This window comes from Lepus europaeus, chromosome 20, assembly GCF_033115175.1.
Source record: "Lepus europaeus isolate LE1 chromosome 20, mLepTim1.pri, whole genome shotgun sequence".
Lineage (NCBI taxonomy): Eukaryota > Metazoa > Chordata > Mammalia > Lagomorpha > Leporidae > Lepus > Lepus europaeus.
The window spans coordinates 51,131,479-51,142,450 of record NC_084846.1 but is presented as its reverse complement, the minus strand read 5'-3'; the positions used below and the strand labels follow the sequence as shown (position 1 = coordinate 51,142,450).

General features: G+C 43.3%; 1 long non-coding RNA gene across 2 annotated transcripts; it reads left to right on the top strand.

Moving 5' to 3' along the window:
* The first annotated feature begins 3,982 nt into the window (after positions 1-3,982).
* On the top strand, positions 3,983-8,539 carry LOC133749736 (uncharacterized). Of its 2 annotated transcripts, XR_009864613.1 has the most exons (4): positions 3,983-4,064; positions 4,945-5,036; positions 6,017-6,309; positions 6,602-8,539. It is a non-coding gene; the product is annotated as an uncharacterized LOC133749736 (long non-coding RNA). The 2 variants fall into 2 exon arrangements; XR_009864612.1 differs by lacking the exon at positions 6,017-6,309 and having other exon boundaries at positions 6,599-8,539.
* Positions 8,540-10,972: the final 2,433 nt, after the last annotated feature.

The following is a 10,972-nucleotide window of genomic DNA, read 5'->3' as shown; positions in this document are numbered from 1 at the left end:
AATTGAGGCAGCATTAGGGAATTATGGCCTGTTTGCCTCCCCGGAGATTCCTATCAACAACATCTATCCAGCAACTTCTCCAGGAGGCTGTGAGAGGATGGAGAGGCGGGTAGTAGTCTGTCTAATCCTGATTTCTTCAGACTATACAGCAGTTTCACTGCTTACAGAAAAATAAAAATTACAGAACACTGCTGCTGCAGCCAAACTCAATTTCATTTTAAATGTCCTAAAAAACAAACAAACAAACAAAAACCCCCACTCAATTCTGGCATAAAAAGAGAATATTCTGAAGTACTTTTTTTTCCACACTTTTACTCTCACCCACTTCCAACTGTCCCAGAAGAAATTAATGAAAACATTTTTTAAACCTTCAAAAATCTCATATGAAAAACTATTCAAAATTTCAAATGAATTAAAAAGTACTTCAGTTTTAGACTCCACTCTACTACCAACAGCCTGTGTGACGGTGAAACATGAAATCTTTTCTAGACTTTTAGGCACTCTTTGGCTCTCAAATTCTAACCATGTCAAGGCCTCCAAAATTATACTAAAATCAATCATGCCCAGGGCTTTGAATGTCTTCCTAATAATCCTATGTTTAAATATTCAATATTTAATAACTTTAATAATATTAAATAATTTTAAATAAAAATATTTCAATACTTAGTTTAGTCAAATTGGAGAATGCATTCCACAAAGATCCTAACCATGATTTTTTTTTTAAGCAGTTCCTGCTTCACAACCTGTGGTTTAAACACTCACCAGTTAGAATAACTGGGAGGAACTGCTGTGTCACCCAGATTCACAGCTTAAACAAAGGGCAGGAGGGAATCAAAGCAGCATGTGTTCCTTCATGCCTTCAGAAAAGCACTGCAGATTTTACACTGCACACTGAAGAGCTTCTCAGAAGAAATGAAGACTCCAGCAAAACACGCTATCTCCGCTTTCTTGTTAGAGTAAGAATCCCCATCCTTAAAATGACATCCGACCAAACAGCCTCGCAAGGATGAGACATATCAAAAACACTCCTTTGATCAAACATGAATGCATAATTTCATAACCGTCTTGAATGTGACGAAGTTCTAAACTACAAATACCCTGGAGAGTGGGCATCATATTTTAGCAGTACCTGAGACTCAAAGAAGCTTTTAAAATTAATAACCTCTATAGCCTGCAGATGACTTACAAAGCTGGCTTATTAACAGCAATTTTAATTTGTATCAGTAAGTTTGTTAATGGCTAATTTGCCATAAAGACAATCATAAGAAAATGAATTTTCCAAAAAAGGGAAAGTAAAAGAAAATCAAGGGATTAATAATTGAATTGAACACTGAAATACCAAAAAATTCAAACTTTAATGTACACAGAAATCTGTTTAGGTGTCCTGGTAAAGTCCAGACTGAGGAATTAGATGCCTTCTTTTTCTATTATTTTAAAGACTGATTTACTTGAAAGGCAGTTACATAGAGCGAGCTCTTCCATCTGCTGGTTCACTTCCTAAATGGCTACCAATGGCATGGGCTGGGCCAGGCTGAAGCCAGGAGCTTCCTCTGGGTCTCTCACACGGGTGGCAGGGGCCCAAGCACTTGGGCCATCTTTCGCTGCTTTCCCAAGAGCATTAGCAGGAAGCTGGATCAGAAGTAGAGAAGCCAGGGCTTGAACAGGGCCCAGAAGGGATGTCAGTGCCGCAGGCGGCAGCTCAAGCCATTGCCTCACAACACCAGCCCAGAGATGCCGCTTTCTAACAGGCTCCCACACGATGCTGAGACTGCTTGCCCAAGGATAATACTTTGAATAGCAACCAGGACTGTAAACTATGACCAGGTCAAAACATGAAAGAAAGGTACAATTTCTTTAAAAGATGTTTATATATTTGAATGGCAGAGATACAAAGAGAGTGGCATTTTCTATCTATTAGTTCACTCCCTAAACGGCCACAAGAGCTTGGGCTGGGCTAGACAGAAACCCGGAGCTTCATCCGGGTCTCCCAGGCAGGTGCAAAGGCCCAAGGATTTCACAGGCACATTAACAGGGAGCTGGATCAGAAATGGAGCTGCAGGGACTCGAAACGGCACCCATATGGGATGACAGCATTGCAGGTGGAGGTTTAGCTTTATGACACAGTGCTAGCCACAGAAATGTACAATTTTAAATGAGAAATAATCCTTTGGAGATATTTTCCAAGTTTTTTTTTTGGGGGGGGGGCGGGGTCATCAGAGCAGTTTTTTGTTAGTAAATATTGAGTGGTTTCACCCAACAGGCTGATTCTGTAATCAGCAAAATCTCACAAACTCATATTAAGGAAATTTCTCTAAATAATAAACAAAAGAAGCAGAGCAGCAGGAACACAGTTAAGGCATTTAAAATGTTATTTCTCATTCTAGAATGAAGTTTCCGGAATGAATTAGGATCTATACATTCAAACCTAAAGATAAATTATTCTGCTAGGAGACCAATAAATAAGTTACTCGAGATAGAGTCTGGATTTGGGAAGGCAGACCTTTCAGATTCTGGCTTGGCTACTTAACAGCAAGGTTTTTTTGTTTTATCTCAGTTTCCTTTCCTTAGGGCGATGGAGATCACCAGCTTGCACAATATAAATAAAGTGCCCAACACTGTGCCATGTAAATGATAAATAAGAAATACTTGCTATATCAAATAGGAAGCCTGAGTAAACAATAAATCCTGCTTTCAACAAGCAGTTTTCTACAACATACATAAACCAACTTGAGAGTGAAGGGGGGGGGGGAGCAGCATCCACCCCCGGGCTGGAGTCCCGGCGCTCGACTTCCCATCCAGCTCCCAGCTAACCAGCAGAGGATGGCCCGAGCCATCTAGGGAGGCCCGGAAGAAGCTCCTGGCCTCGGAGGGGCCCAGCTCCAGTCGTTGCGGCCATCTGGGGAGTGAACCAGCGGATGGAAGACCTCTCTCTCTAACTCTTCCTTTCAAATAAATAAATCTTAAAAAAAAAAAGAAAGAAAGAAAAAGAAGTGAAGTTGGGACGGGGGGGGGGGGTTGGGGGCTGCACAGAGAAACCCACTATCTAAACAGAAAAACTAGCAATCCCGACAATACACGATGAACTCCAGGACTGAAGGGAGACGCACCTCGGGTTGGTGCAGGGGTCTGTGTAGGACCCACACGAACGTTCTCCTCCACGAAACAAAATGACAGGGCGCACTCTCGCACACACATCCTCACCAGCAGCCACGAAGGCGGCCAGTTCTGGAAACCTCGCCGGGAACCGAGGCTCTGGGGGTCGGCCGGGCCGGGTGCCCCGCCGCCTGGCCCAGCACCTGTGCAGACAGACGGCGTTCACGTAGCACGGCCCTGAGACCCGCTCCCCTCCGACAGCGGCCAGGCAGAGCCGACAGCAGGCGCTCCTCTCGGGTCGCGAGGCCAAGACGGAAGCACAAGGTGTAGGGGCTCCCGAAGCCTGCCCCCGAGGCTGGCCACACCGGGCAGCGGCGGGCTGACCGTCCTAGCAGACTGAACGCGGGGAGCCCTCCCGGGGGGCGGCACGTTACCGGCGAAGGCGCAGAGGCAGAGGCAGGCTGCTCAGCCCTGAGCCCGCGGCGGGGAGGCGGCGTCGGCCCCGGCCGGAGAGCAAGGCGCCCACCGCGCCGACCCCGGGCCGGGGCCCAGGCCCGCGGCGGCTCCTCCACGGGGAAGCAGGGGCCCCTGGTCCCCGCACCGCGACCCCGCGGCCGGGCACACAGCCGGCCGCCCCACACCGGGCCTCCCGCCGAGGCCCGAGTCGCCGTCCGCGCGGCCCGCAAGGCTACCTTCGGCAGGGAACTCCTCGAATTCGTCATCCTCCTCGAGGAGACCCAGGTCTACCGGCTGCTTTTTCTCGGACATCGCTCCCGTCCGCGCAGGACGCCTCGCAGGTGAGTACGGAACGTGGAGGCCTCACTCCACCCCAACCGAGGAGGCCACAGCGCCGCTTACGACGCCGGGGCTACCATAGAGACGCGGGGCCAGAGCTGCGGGAGCGGCGCGCGGAATGCTGGGATAGCGGAGGTCCGCCGAGCGCGTCCTGCGGGCTTAGCTGTCCCAGACAGGTGGGTTTGGAGGGCGGGTAGGGTGGGGAGAATCACTACGTTCCTAAAGTTGTATTGATGACCTGCATCAGGTTTGTATACCTTAAATAAAAGGTTCCTGGGGAGAAACTAATTAAGAATTACAATTTAAAAAAAAATATTTTTTTTTTTTGTTCCTCTCCACTCTAGACCGGGGTAGGTTTCCCTAAGTGAAACAGACTCAGTGTGTAAAAAAATGAAACGTCTTCACCGGGTTAGTAAGTGAGGAAGGGAATCTGGAGCAGTGAAGTGACTGCCAGCATGCCTCACCACGTCCTCCCAGCCATCCCCTGGGCCTGGAGCTGCAGGCCCTCCGCTGGTGCTGGGCAAGCCAAAGGCAGGCCTGCATACAGACTCCCACCTCCACACTCCTCCCCCAGGCGGGGTCTGCGCAGACTCCCACCTCCACACTCCTCCCCCAGGCGGGGCCTGCGCAGGCTCCCACCTCCAAACTCCTCCTCCAGGCGGGGTCTGTGCGCTGGGCGGCGGGGGGAGGGGGTGGCCGACTCTGGTTTGCCGGTTATTATAAAGCAATGCAAGGTCAAAGTTGATATGTGTAACGTGTTTTATGTTCACAATGTATCCCTTAGACTTGCTTGTATTATATGGATGCACGTATATGTCTGCATTGGAAGTGCATGTGGCAAAATGCTAAAAAAATTATAAATTTAAAAATAAAAAAAAATTGTTTAATAGCATTTGAATATAGCAGTAAACTCCATGGGACTCTGTATGCAATATATATGGATATGTGATTTGGGTGGCTATTATGGGATATATATGTAAGTTATTTAGTATTGTCATAAATCTGTTGCACATGTCTTTATATATTTAAACCCATTCCTCCATTCAACAACCCTAGTTCATAGCGTCTACCAAACCCTGTGCATCAAACATGATAGACGAGGCCATTTTCCTCAGGAGCTCCTAGTCCATGCAGAGACGTGTAAACAAGTAAGTCACAATGAAGCATGGTAATCCATTTGAATCTCCATCTTAACGTTGTGTAGGAAGTGAACAGAATGTATGGGAGTACCTAGAACAGAACAACTAAATAGAGAACAAATTTGGACAACAAAGAGAATTAGATGTAATTTTTAAAAAGTATTATCACTGTGGCAGGACGGGGGTGGGGTGAGGTGGGCATTGTGGCTCATTGGGCCAAGCCACCACTTGGGACGCCTGCATCCCATAACACAGTGCCGGTTCCAGTCTTCTGTACTCGGGTTCCCATCCAGCTTCCAGCTAATGGGGGGCAGCAGATGATGGCTCAAATACTTGGGTCCCTGCTACCACATGGGATTCCTGGATGCACCTGGACTCCTGACTTTGGTTTGGCCAGCCCTGTCTGTTGGAGGCATTTGGGAAGTGAACCAGTGGGTGTAAGATCGATCGATCAATTGGTCAATCGATTGATCTATCTATTCTCTTTCTTTCTTTTTCTTTATTCTTTCTCTTTCTTTACTCTTTCTTTCTCTCTTTCTTTCTTTCTTTCTTTCTTTCTTTCTTTCTTTTTCTCTCTTTCTCTCTCTTTCTAGCTTTCTCCCTTTCTTTCTCTGTGCCTGACTTTCAAGTAAATGAAAATAAACATTAAAAAAAGTAATAGCTCTTATAAAACTATTTTGATTTGTATTGACTACTGAAAATATAGGTATCTCAGTACCAAAAAAGAAGTATATGACATAATGTGTTAAAGGGTACTTCAAAAAGTTCATGGAAAATGCAATTAAAAGATAAATTTATTTTAGTGCAGAAAATTTTGAAGTCCATGCACAAAAAGCTTGGACCCCAGAGTCCCTTTTCCTACAGTCAGACTCAGTCTCTGCTGTTAACTGGTTGTATGCGTCCCAAGAAATTCTCCTTTGTGCCTTTTTTCCCCTTTTTTTCCTTTTGTGTTTTTGAAGTTAAAATAGAAAAATATCCTTCCTCACTAGGTTGTTGGGAGAATTAAATGAGCTACTGCAGATAAAACATTCAGCAGGGTGCCTGGCATCTGACACAGAATAATGTAGTTTGAAGTAGAAAGGAGGACGATAGTGCCAGCCCTGCCCGTCAGCAATGTGGAAACTCCTCAAAGCTGGAAGAAAAGCTGACTGTGGTTTCCAACAGCTCAGTGTTTGTCACAAGAAGTCCTGAACATTCGCTGTGCTCAGGACTCTAGAACTCTGTCTGCCTTCTCTAACCAGAACACAGCCAATTGCTGTAGCTTCTTGCTGAGTGCTCACAGGTAAGTTGTAGATGAGGTTGTAGCCACAAAGTTGGGCTCCTGCACATTTCAGGAACCTTCTTTCCCTACTATGTCCTCGTTTTTAGGCAGCTAGCAAAACCATTATCAAAAGTCCAAATATTACTTGTGATAAATCTAAGTGAAGCTCTATTAGAAGAAAATGGGAATATTGAAAGATTGGACAGACCAAACCATATAGGAAATCTCTTATTTCACAGAAATCCATAGCTCCCTGTTGAAATTTCCATTCTCTTTTGGACCTCTAAAACTTACTCCCTTCTCCCTGAAGCAGATCTTGAAGGTCTTTAGAACAGTGGACATGGGGCTGATGCTGTGGCATATCAGGTAAAGCTGCTGCCTGCAATGCCATCATCCCTTTTGGGCCCCAGTTTGAATCCCGGCTGCTCCACTTCTGATCCAGCTCTCTGCTATGACCTGGGAAAGCAGTAGAAGATGGCCCAAGTCCTTGGGCTCCTGCACCCGTGTGGGAGACCCGGAAGAAGTTCCTGGCTCCTGGCTTTGGATCAGCACAGCTCCGGCCGTTGTGGCCAACTGGGGAGTGAAACAGCGGATGGAAGGAAGACCTCTCTCTCTCTGCCTCTCCTCTCTCTGTATAACTCTGACTTTCAAATAAATAAATAAATCTTAAAAAAAAAAAAAAAACAGTTGACACTAAGTATGCAGGCAGAGTCTGTACACTTGGAGCTAGCTCTGAATCTACTGTGATAAATGTTTGGAGGGTGTTTTTAGCAAGAAGGTTTAATGCAAGATCTGCCCTCTTAACAAATTTTTCAATGTACAACACAGTATTGTTAACAATAGCTCCCATGTTTACAGCAGATTTCTACAATGTGTTCATCCTATATACCTGAAACTTTATACCTACTGCACAACTCCCAGTTCCCATGCCCACAGCCCCTGACAACCACCATTCTGTTCTCTGTTTCCATTGGACTATTCTAGAAACCTCATATACGTGGACTCACTCAGTGGTTGCCCTGTGACTGATCATTTCACTTAGAATAATGTCTTCAGGGCCAGTGTGGCACAGTGGGTTAAGCTACCACTTGTGTTGCCTGCATCCCACTTTGGAGTGCCAATTGGAGCTGCCGTGGTTCCACTTCCAATCCAGCTTCCTGCTGAAGTGCCTGGGGAGGCAGGAGAGGATGACCCAAGTGCTTGCACCCCTGCCTTCCATGTGGGAGGCCAGGTTGGAGTTCCTGGCTTCTAGCTTCAGCTTGGCCAAGACCTGGCTGTGTGGCCATTCAGGGAGTGAGCTTCAGGTGGAAGCCTCTCTCTCTCTCTCTCTCTCTCTGCCTTTCAAATAACTAACCATCTAACTAAAGATATATATCCTTTTTAAAAAAAATCTTCCATGTTATCACACATGGCAGGACTTCCTTTTTTTAAAGGCTGAATAATATTCATACACACACACACACACACTGCATTTTTTTTTTTATCCATTTATCAGTCAGTGGACATTTAGGTAGTTTCTGTGTCTTGGGCATTGTGAATAATGCTGCAATAAACAAGGATGGGCATGTAGATATCTTCTCTGAATTCTGACTTCAGCTCCTTTGGATATATATCTAGATGTTGGATAATTGGATCATGTACTAGTTCTATTTTTAACTTTTTGAAGAACCTCCATACTGTTTTCCATAGAGGCTGTGCCATTTTATACTTCTACTAACAGAGTTTAGGGGTTCTAATATCTCAACATCCTCATCAGTACTTGTTATCTTTTTGAAAAAACAATCATTCTAACCAGTGTTAAGTATCATCATGATTTTGAATTGTATTTCTGTGATGGTTAGTAATGTTGAAAATGTTTTCATTCATATATTGACTATTTGGATGTCTTCTTTGGTGAAATATCTATTAAAGTCAGCTGTTCATTTTTTTAATGGAGATTCTTGAGTATTTTGCTGTTGAGTTGTAGCAGTCCCTTTAGTATGTTGGATAGTGATCCCTTACAAAATACATGATTTACAAATATTTTCTCCTGTTCCACAGTCTTCCTTTGGTATAGTCCCACGTGTCTGTTTTTGCTTTTGTTGACTGTAGTTTTGGAGTCTTAGCCAAAAATCTATCGCCTAGACCAGTGTCACGAAGCTTCTTCCTCTGTGTTTTCCTCTAGAAGTTCTAGTGTCAGGCCTTAAATTTAAACCTTTAATTCATATGAGGTTGATTTCTGTGTATAATATGTTTAATGGTTTGGTTTATGGAGGGGGCAGTTAAAATGTAAAACCATTTTTGTTTAAAAACATAAAATATCAGTTTGAAATAAAATAATATTTTCATCCTCTTTCCCCAAAATTATTTAACAATGCTTATAGATTCTGCCTTAAGCAAGACGCTATGCAGATACCACATGCAGATGTGGTCCGTCCTTTCCCTGTTATAGTTTCTACCCTGGTGGGTTCTGAGAGTTTACATCAGTTCATTTGGAATAGAGCTTACGTGATTTTTCTGGAGTGAATATTTGGGGTGGGTATACTTCTAAACCTTAATATGCTTGTGAATCTCTTCTGATTTTGTTAAAAATCAGATTCTGATGCAGTCAAATCTTTGTGAAGCCTGAGATTCTGTTTTTTTTTTTTGTTTTGTTTTGTTTTTTACTTTTGACAGGCAGAGTGGATAGTGAGAGAGAGAGACAGAGAGAAAGGTCTTCCTTTTTGCCATTGGTTCACCCTCCAATGGCCACTGCGGCCAGCGCATCGCGCTGATCCAAAGCCAGGAGCCAGGTGCTTCTCCTGGTCTCCCATGCAGGTGCAGGGCCCAAGGACTTGGGCCATCCTCCACTGCCTTCCTGGGCCATAGCAGAGAGCTGGCCTGGAAGAGGGGCAACTGGGATAGAATCCGGCACCCCGACCGGGACTAGAACCCAGTGTGCCGGTGCCGCAAGGCAGAGGATTAGCCTGTTAAGCCACGGCGCCGGCTGAGATTCTGTTTTTAACAAGCTTCTGGATGACACTGATGTTGCTGGGCTCGAGGCCACATTAAAAAGCAAGTGTTTAGATGGAATCAAAGTAAAAGAGAATTGATCCAGGTTAACAATCCTGTGTGATGAGTATGACTTGTTGTGATTCCTTTTATAACCACACCAAATAGAAATGTTTGCCTCTCACCACTGGAACCTTTCCTCTAAGTGTTCTGACTCCTTTAGGATGTTTAGCTGCTCTTTTCTATCTGAATGTCTCACACTTACATCTTCGTTACTATAATGAGTACTCCATACCAGCGGTTGAGTCTGAACTTGGGGAAGCATCACAATCTCAGCAGAGGAAGCCTTTTTGGCACTTCTCTCATGACAAAAATTCTTGGGCAACTAAAATGTGAAAATCATAATTTTAAAATAACTCTCTGAAATATCTAGATCTCAGTGTGCAGCAATTAATAGCAAATAAAGACACAGTCCTATAAATTTCAAATGCTAATAAGGAGAAGTACTTACTCTACCACAAAGTAAAAGCCCAGCCAAAATGGACTCATCTTGCACCAGAATACATGTTCAAAAATCGATATTTGCATGCCCAAGACTTGTTTGAAAAGGCGATTATGGTCTCACAAGTAAATCATAAGAATTTTTAAAATTTTGTAAATGCTGTATTTATATGACAGACAAGAACTATTCTGAAGGAATCATTACGGTTTGGGAAATGATATGCAATTTCAAAATCATCTAAATCATTTCAATTGCCTGTATTTACATTTATATAATGGGTATTTATAATGGTGATTATTTTAGAACTTACCTTGTTTTCCAGGATCTCACATTGGTTTCTATGGGAACCAGAATGGTTTTGAAGAGGAGCATTTTAAGAACTCTTTTCACATTCAGTGACTGCTAACTGAACTGTAAATTCTGTTTGTCTGTTAACGGTTTTTAACACTTAAATTTTAACACAGAAATAAAAGTTGAGCATTCTAGCTTCATAAATCGTGTTAAATAATCAAAAATTATTTTTTATGAAACATCTGGCATATTGAAACATTTATAAAACAAAATAACTAGCTTTAGGAGCTAATAATCTGTTCACTTTATTAAATTCATTAATGATTAATCCACACTGGCCATGAGCTTGCCCTTGGAAAATGGCATAGAGAAAAACTTCAGCTGATCTATTGTTAAGATACATTTTCTCTGCCTTGGACACAGAGATATGTTTTCATACTTTTGGAAAAAATCCCTTAAAAGAACAGTGTAAAATGCTCTGCATTTAAAGTTTTCCCCAACCAGCACCTCACTCATCCTGTGCTATTATTTACCCTGGTGCCACCCTGTTGTACCTCCACTCAGAGCTGGGCCTTTCTCTGTGTTCTCACACCAGCTGGAACTTATTTCTACTATTTTTTCAAACAAGCTCTTAAGTCTTCAAATTTCAATTTTTCTTTTTCTTGGAATAGACTTTTAGATCATAAAAAGCCTAACGTGTAACTTATGTGTTACATTTGTGCAGTTTACTGAATTTAATATTTCCCCACATTTCATGTTTTACCATAAACTTTATTTTTTTAATTCCCTGGAAAAATGAAATTTCAGTATATTTTTATTTAATTCCCTCTCAGAGTAATTAAACCCCACTAAAAATAAGAGAAGCCTATTTCAGAAAAGAGGGCTGAAACTTGAATTTTTTCTTCTCCTCAAACTATAAAA